Genomic DNA, 9,622 nt, shown 5'->3' with positions numbered 1-9,622 from the left:
ATCCCTTCTTTCCAAATTCCCTCCCTGTTTTCATGTCTTCTCTCTGTGTGTGATTGTGTGTGTGTGTGTGTGTGTGTGTGTGTGAACATGTGTCCCATTGCATTTAATTATTTTTTCCTGCATAAGCATTGGTGTAAGGTTACGTGCTTGAGTGGGTCAGTAAAACAATCATATTTAAGATAATTACTGTATATAACTTTTTGCTCTGAAGTAAGGTGAGATTTATGGTTTCCTCCCCTTCTTATTTCCACTTAGGCTTTGTGTTGAGCTCAGCTTGCCAGCAAGATACTTCCTCTTCACCAGATTCCTTTGCTTCAAATATTTTTTAATCAGTGGGGCATTTGGAGGACCCATAAACTCATGAATAAAACTTAGGAATAAAGGAACTGGAAATCTAACCCTCTTCCTATCAGGGCTACTAAAACCTTGTGCATTTTTTCTGATTCTACTATTATGCTTATCTAGGGTATTCTGTGCCGGTTTGATTTATATTTGCCCAAGGGATCTGTTAAGTAATTCTCTGCAGCATAAGTAGATCTGATTTATGGTACATTGCCCCTCCATCTTAACAATGAAACTACTTTTTAAAATGGCAAGTCTTGCTTAAATTCCAAATATCCAGCCTAGTCATGTAAAAAGGAGAAATGATGAAATCTCTTGGTTCCTGTGAGTCTCTAAATTGCTTCCAACATTCTATTAAAAAAATACTGTCTATTTCCTCCTGGCAATCCCTTGAGAACACAATCTAAATTTTTTCTCTTCTTGGTTCCAAATAAAGAGAAAAGGAATACACAAAGAACAAATTTCTATTCTTCTTTCATGTCTCAGCTCAAATGTTTTTATTTATTATGTGCTTTTGTTAATCCCACTGGGCAAGAGTAAGACTATTACCATAATGTTTGAGCCAAATTTGAAGCAAGCTTTATTAAATACTGTCCAGGACCTGGATAAGGGCCAGACCCATACCCAGGATTCCCAGAGTATGGCATTGTATAACATTAGTCAAAGGCTTATAAAGGCAAAACCCACAAGGCTACAGACTTCCCAACTTCATCCAATCAGGGGTAAGAATATATCATGACATACTTCCCGCCTGCTGGTGATCAAGCACATTCTATGCAATTGAGGCAACCAACCTTGCTTACAGAAAGGACAACACATGAACTACAGCCCCCAACATTCTAGGAAGTTTACAGTCCTTGAGTAAGTGGAGCTTACAGGTTAGAGGCATTTTTGTTTTACAGGTTTCTTAAGCATAATAATTTAAACTTAAAATGTAATTTTAGCCATTACACTTTCAAATAAATTAATTTAAGATTTCTCCTTTAATTCCCCATTGTTTGCTTGTTTGTCAATTCTGTAGAAGAGCTGTGGGCTTCCTTTTTATCATAACAGCTACCAGCATAACAGAGTGGCTGCATATAGCCAGCAAGCAAATAAATAAACAAATAAATAAATAAACGGAGTGGATTTTCAGAAAGCATTGTGAATTGTAACATGGAGTACATATGTCAAATGTGCCAGTAAAGTTTCACACCAAAAAGACAGCAAGATAAAGCAAAACCCACAAACCATTTGAACACGAAATGTTCTCTCTGAAATAAATGAAAGAAGAACACAGAGTTATGGTTTTGAAAGATAAGAACTTGGTAGCTTTGTTTGTTTGATTGAAATGATTTCTAAGATGTTTAGTTTGGAAAATATTAAACACTGTTACTGTTTTCTGTTAAGATGTAGAAAGTAAGTTAAGATTTCCCAGTAGTATGTTTTAGCCACTGAGGCTGTGCAATAAGTTGATTATTATTACGATAAAATTCTATATTATTTCTACATAAAAGAAGAGTTAATGAAATCAGAAATAAGCCCAAGTGGGATTTTTCCCTGCAAAGAAGCAGTCAAGCTGATGCCTCCAGCTCCAGTACACTGCTTTTCACCAAGCTGGATTCATCTCTAGCTGCTTGGGAAGAGCTCCCAACAGTGCAAGGAGAGAGGAGACAATAAGAGAAGATAGATAGATGATAGATGAAAGACAGATAGATGGATGGATGGATGGATAGATAGATAGATAGATAGATAGATAGATAGATAGATAGATAGGTAGATAGATAGATAGAAGATAGACAGACAAAAAAGCTGGGGAAGACACAACCAGAGGCTGGATAGAACATGCTCAGAAAGTTTGTCAGAATGTAACAAGGAATGATGAAAGAAATAGAAGTGGGAGAAAGGAACCTGAAGCTAAGAAATGATCATACTCAACCCCATCATTCTCTGTATGACCTAAAGGGGATCATGAAACCTGTACATAGGACATAGTATAGTGTATTGGTTAACACGACTAAGGTAAACTTGTGAAGGATTTGTTGGTGAGTTAGTGGATTGGTGGTGCTCCACCTACTTAAAGCCTCAGTCAAAGAATGTGCTGTGTGTGATTGGGGTAACCCTGATGCCAAAAGTTCAACTTTTTATGTTCTCTCTCATCAGAGGCCCTTAACTGCAAATCTTCAAATGTGAGAACATATCCAGGAGTAACTACAGAAACCAAGAAAGCAAAAAAGACCATTACCTGAATGGAGGGGTGGGGTAGCAATTGAGAGGGGAAAAACAGGATACGAGTGAAAATAGGGACCTGTAATTAGGGAGAGGGGAAAGGGATAAATATAGAAGAACAAAGGAGGAGGATAAAATAACAACAATGTCTGAAAAGGTCATAAGGTCAACGTTATGAACTATCTACCAAAAAACATAACACACATAAGTCTTTGTATAAAAATATTTATATAGTTTAAATGAAATTTTCTCATTTTGTCTGACAATGCTCTCTCCAAGAGCCAAAGATCATCTGACAAAAACCCCAACATCAGACATGAGAAGCCATTTTTGAGTTGTTGGTAAGGGCTGCCCAACAGACTTTGAAAGCTTTATACCCTTTTACTATTGCCCTCGGTTGGTTCCCAGAGAGAAGGTAAGTTCCTATTGCTGAAGACACCATGCACTTCAGATACAGGGTCCAGAGGCCCCTAAACTAGAAGTGACCTGAATTCTTCTTTCATGAAGACACTATACAAACTTCCAAAGGATGGAAGCAACCAACAGTCCTAGTCAGCTATGATGTCTGTAAACCACAACAATGACCAGCATGGCATGATAGCCCAAATGTTGCAATAGGGACACATATGAATTGGCAATCACCAACAGCTCTCTCATTGGATGGAATACCAGATCAACAAGAGGAAAAGCACACCTGGTGTTGGAAACCTAGGCAACCACCCAGGACTGGCAAAGTCATGAATCTTGGAGAAGAATCTACAACCATCATTTTATTAAACCAGCACAATTCCTAACCACATTCTAAATATTTGTCCTTATGTCCATAGATAAGTTCAGTCTTTACCCCTCATCAAGGAAACTTCTCTTTGCAACAGGTGGAAGCTATAATTGGCCTTTCTTTGGACTGCTAGCTCCCGAATAACAACACAGAGACTTTTTCCCAGAGCTGAGGACCGAACCCAGGACCTTGTGCTTGCTAGGCAAGTGCTCTACCACTGAGCTAAATCCCCAACCCCGAGACTTTTTTATTAAGTATGAAAGCTTGGCCTTAGCTTTTGCTCATTCCCAACTAGCTCTTAAAATTTCATTTAACCTGTTTATATTAATCTACATTCTGCCACTTGGTTTGTTACCTCTCCTCAGTACTGTATATCCGCTTCCTCCATATCTGGCCAGTAAATCTCCCAGCATTCCTATCTCTGCCTGGAAGTCCTGCCTATCCTTTCCTGTCTAGCTATTGGCCATTCAGCTTTTTATTAAACCAATTAGAAAGTGCCTTAGGAAGGTGAGGTTAAACAGACTCATCTTCACCCAGTGCACAAAAAGATTATTCCAACAGGAAACCATTACAGAAAACCACAACTAATAAAAATGCAGAGTTGTGGAACCCAGTCCCTATGGATACATATACAAAAAGCCCATGAATGTAAGGCTCAGGTAATTGCAGAAGGGGGAATGGAACGATTGTAACAGCCAGAGGATCATGAAATTTGCTGCGATATTGTGTCTCCTAGTAATGTCAGAAAGCCATGACCATAAAATCTAACCAGCATGACTACCTAAATATGAGCTGAACAAGGACAATAACAATAAGCACACAAAGGTAGGTAGGAAAAAGACTATGATGTCTCAACCCTACATAAGCAAGGAAAGCTGTGAGTGGGAGAAATTTTTTTTCTAGGAGAGAGCACACCAATAGGTTAATCAATATCAAATGGTCATCCCTGAAAACATATGTATAAGTAACATGTAGACTGAGCAGGTTATATTTAGATATTTGTTACATGCACATATATGAGTATGTGCACATAACAACAATCAGTGAAAACAGGGGCCATGGATTTGAAAAAGAGCAAAGAGAGCAATATGGGAGTGCTAGGAGGGAGAAAGTGGAAGGGGAAAATATTAAAAAGTAAAGAAATAATAAAAATATTTTTGAAGTCTAAGAAACAAAACAACAACAACCTAAGTAGAATGATCATCAAAAACTGAGACAAATTTTCAAGTTTCAGGTAGGAGTCTTCAGACAAAAGAATGCTGGAGCAAAGTGGGATGCAGAAATAAATCCCTCCACCCTGGAAGAAAACATGGATTTTTTTTACTTCTTTGAATTGCTTATTTTAGATTTGGCCAATTTTGAATGAGTTTTTGAAATACAGGAAAATCTGAAAGAGAATAGCTGACTTCCTCATGCGTGATAGTGCAGCACAAAGCCATGGCAGTGCAGATTTCTTGATTACTTTAGGCTTCCTTTTATTCTTCCTTATCTGTCTTCTTGTCTTGAAGAAAATATGTTTTTATATCATGAAATGGTGGGTAGGGCATGAGAGCTTCACTGCACACAGAAGTTATCCATAACGGTGAGTGAGCCCCCTTGTGGCTTCTGCAGTAATAAGTAGACATGACCATGAACTCAATAATACTCATTAGAAAGGAAAATAAATCTTCAGCTGGGCACAGTTATGCCCCAACATGTGTTCTCACAGAAGCACATTAAGAAGAAAGCATCTTCTAAGGTTTGCAAAGATGTTTTACACCAGATCTTCAACTGCTTGAAGTAGTTACACCTGTTACTTTTTTGTTTTCACACTTTTATTGATATTTTGTGGATTTCATATCACGTGTACCGATCCCACCCATCTCCCCATCCTCCCAAATCTGCCCTCTGCCCTTATAACCTGCCGCCTCAAAACAAAACCAAATTTAGAAGAAAAACAAGGCAAACAAAAGAAACAAAGCAAAACAAAGAAAAGAATCTAGATGTGGAATCTGTAATGGGGCCCTGTGTGTCACCAAGTTCACTCTTTAGTCGTTTCATCTTTACTTGCAAGTGTTCATTACCATGAGTCATTGGTCTGGTTCAAGGCTGCTGGCCTCTTCTACACCATCAATAATGGATCTCACTGGGACTCCTCTTGGAGAGCCTGCTGTTGTCCTGTGTTGTGGGGATCCTGCAGTTTTGGATCTGTAGGTTTGTTCCCTTCACCTGCTCCAACAGTTCCTAGATGTGGTGGATGTGGATTCGGGGCCAACTCATTGCCCTGGTTCTGGCCCTGGGTGGTAGCTGGGCTCATCAGTCCACTAGCTTTCTGCATTGTCACCACCAGGGTTAGCTCTCCAGCACTGCCCAGGCTATCCCACTCAATGCAGCCTGCAGCAAGAAGTGGAGCCAGTTCTCTTGCTCTCAGACCCTTGGTCCGGCTCACCCACACTCACACCACCAGGGCCAGCTCCACTATCTTGTCCAAGAGATGTGCAGGGCCTTCTCTCTCAATTGCTGTAGGGGACATATGGGGCCCAGGATGTCAGTTCTCCTGCTCTCAAGCCTTCAGGGCTGGCTCACCTGTGTCCTCTGAGAGGCAACAGGGTTAGTTCTAGCATTCTGCTCAGGCAAGGTGCAGAGTCCATTCTCCTGTGTGCTGCAGGTGGTGAGGGGCAGGGCTAGCTCTCCCATTCATGCTACCACAAGGCAGACAAGGGAGGGCCGGGATCAGTTCTGCTGCCCTCATGCCTTGAGAGCCAGTTCACCTGCATCTGGACAACAGGGTCAGCTGCAGAATGCTACCCAGGTGAGTTGCATGCCTGTGGTGAGGGGTGGAGCCATCTTTCTCGAGTGTGGGGGCCAGCTCTCCTGCTGCAATATCCAGCTAGGGCCATGACCAGGGCTATTCGAGGGCCAGTGAGTGGTAGGACTAGCTCCCCATGGCTGTCAGATTTCAACATGTATGGTTCCCATGACCCCGCTTCCCCATGGTAACACAGGCCATGGACATCAACACAGACTTCAGCAGCCACAGGACCGTGGAACCAGATGTGGCCCTTGGCAGCAGCTCAGGCCTGGGCATCACCATGGCCCCGGTAGCAGCACAGGGGACCCAGATCAGTATGGCTCTAGAAACAGCATGGCCCTTGAACACCAACATGGCTCCAGGTGGTGGCCCAGACCTCTGACATCTGCATTTCCCTCAATGGTATCAGGAGCTAAGAACATAATCACAGACCTTGGCTGTGTTAGGACCATGCTGGCTCCTGCTAGTATAGCCCATTAAGCAGCACTTAAAGCATTCCATTGCTTTCTTAACCCAAACTCCCAATGTCTATATTACTCCAAACATAAACATGGTCAGGCCTATCACTGAAATGCCTCAGTTCCTGGTATCAACTCTGTCTTAGGTAGGGTTTTTATTGCTGTGAAGAGACACCATGACCATGACAATTCTTATAAAGAAAACATTTAACTGGGGTGGCTTGCTTACAATTTCAGAGGTTCAGTCCATTATCATCATGAAAAGGAGCATGGCAGTAGGCAGACATGTGTTACTGGAGTAACTGAGAGTCCTACATCTTGCAGGCAACAGGAAGTCAACTGAGACACTGGGCAGTATCCTGAGCATAGGAACCCCCCAAATGAGCAGCAGCCCTGGCCCAGATGATACCATGGCCCCAGGTGACAGTGCTAGCTACTCAAATTGCCCCAGTGGTGGCAGAGCTCTCAGACACCATCGTGATCACAGGTTTCAGCCTAGACCCTGGGCATCTGTGTGGCCTCTGGTGGTACCATGGGCCACCACACATCAACTTGTTACTTCTTTAAGCAAATATTCTTACCATTTTTTTTTAATCTAACGTAAGTTGTTACTAGAGCCCTATTGAAATAGGCTTTCTGATTCCAATGTTACATGTGAGACAACTGCATTTGAGAAAACGTAGACAATTGTCCAAAAGATGCACAATCTGAAACAATGGAACTTGAACATCTCTCTGTCACTCATTTTCTACCTTACTCTGTTGTCCAGTTAAGCAACAAAAGCTTGGAAGGCAACAAAGCAATTTAGTTATGGTTACTGATACACTATGTTAGTTGACAAAATGGGGAAAAGATGGATTTGGTCCACAACTCAGGTATAAAAATCAAAGGTACATTTTCCTACACTAAGTCTCATAGTAGTCAAAAGCGTTACAGTAATTTGAATGTAATTGGTCCTATAATCTCATAGGGAGTGGCACTATTAGGAGGTGTGAATTTGTTGGAGTGGGTATGCCATGTTGGAGGAAGGGTGTCACTGTAGGGGCTGTGAACTTTGAGGATTCCTATGCTCAAGATACCACCCAATGTGTTAGGTGACTTCCTGTTGCCTGTAAGATGTAGGACTCTCAGTTACTCCAGCACCACAACTGTCTGCATACTGCCATGCTCCCTTTCATGATGATTATGGACTGAATCTCTGAAACTGTAAGCAAGCCACCCCAGTTAAATGTTTTCTTCACAAGTTGTCTCTTTATAGCAATAAAAACAGAGACAAATACCATGGACAACACCAGGGTAATGTGGCCCAAAAGTATCAAGCTTTATCTCTGAGCAAACTTCCTAAGTAGCCAAGAGCAGTCCTCATGCTTTCCCTGCAGAGTGAAGGTAAGTGAGGAACATATCCTCAAACTGTCTCACTAAAAGTTTCTGAAGCTCTCTCTAGAACACAGTTAACCATGCTAGTAGATCAAGGCATGGCAGCACCCACTAGGCAGTCATCATTTAGGACTAATACTGTCTTTAGAGGAAAGGCTGGTATTATGTTTGTTTTGTTAATGCTTTCATAAATTACTCTCTTCTCCTGAGTTATTCCACCAGCATATCTAGTAAACATCCAAATCACCCAATAGCATGGTTAACTAATGTCCATATTCTATATAATGGTGATGACATAAAAGCTAAAATCTACTGAGTACTAAGTGGTGTGTCTTAGTCACTGTTCTATTACTGTGACACCATGACCAAGACAACTTTGTAGCAAGAGTTTGTAGCTGACAAACATTGTAAAGAAATGCAAGCTAGTGGATACACCTCCATGTTTGGATTTTAACGCTCATTTGTTATCGATTTCTAATTTGATTTGATTGTCATTTTTCATTCTCAGGATTCACTGGATAGTGTGTCTTTATATCAGCTTTAGGTTGTCAAATTTGTCTGTCTTCATTTCCATATAAGCTGATCTTTTGTTTCAACCACTCTAAATGCTGAAGAATAGAAACAAAAAAACAAAACAAAACAAAACAAAACAAAACAAAAAGCAATCATGAATTTACACACTTCACTGTTATTAGTGGAGAATAAAACAACATGTGTTTTTGTTCTGTTGGACACATTACTGCTCTAAACAATATAAATTAATGACCCCCCAAAAATAAAAAATATTTTTCTCATCCCTGTTTTAGTCAGACAAACAAAGACAGGTAACATCAAGGCTCTTATTTCTTTACTTAATTTTCTATTCCTGGTTCTAATTTATATTTTCTAGGCTCTCTAGGATTAGATAACAATTTATGGTTCTCTTTTCTCTTTTGGATTTTTTTTTTTTTTTGGATAGTAAATGAAAGCTTATTGCCTACTGGCATTCTGAGGTGAAAGATCTAAAAGATATCAGTAGACTTGTATAAATGACTTTGGGAGAAGAGGCACCTTATTTTACAATGAGGAAGTGAAGGGCCTGCATGGTTTGGGATGTGCGTATTTGAGGAATTCAGGTGAGATCTTCTTTGTGATGTCATTTCTTGTGCACATAGTCTTTTGAAGTTATTTTAAAGTTGCGTGTAACAAATAAAACATTCTCGGTAGAATTATAAGAGGTTCTTCCACTAGCATAGCAGAATTATTATCAGATTAGAAATACCCACTAGAATACTGAGAAGGGATAGAAAATAAAATGGAGAAGTCTGACTAAATATAACTAAGGAATAATCTTCTTTCATCTGTACAAAGAGCTTACACAGAGTTGTCACATCTGGCTTATTGTAATTTCCGTGACAAACTGTCTACAAGGCAAAGGCACAGACTACTTTTGTGGTGTTCAGATATGTACTAATTCTTCCTTGATCCAGTATTCACACAAAATACACACCCACAAATGCACTTGTTCACTCACTCACGAATACCTACTGCCAGGCATATTAGCTGTCTCTTCCTAAAAACGTTTGAATAGAAATTGTTTTGTGCTTTCTCTTCGAATTCTTTAAGGGTAGTTTTCATTTCCTCTTTAAAGGCCTCTATCATCTTCTTAAAGTCATTTTTAAGGTCTAT

This window comes from Peromyscus eremicus, chromosome 1 (genome assembly GCF_949786415.1).
Source record: "Peromyscus eremicus chromosome 1, PerEre_H2_v1, whole genome shotgun sequence".
NCBI classification, from domain to species: domain Eukaryota; kingdom Metazoa; phylum Chordata; class Mammalia; order Rodentia; family Cricetidae; genus Peromyscus; species Peromyscus eremicus.
Note: the sequence above shows the minus strand (reverse complement) of the source record.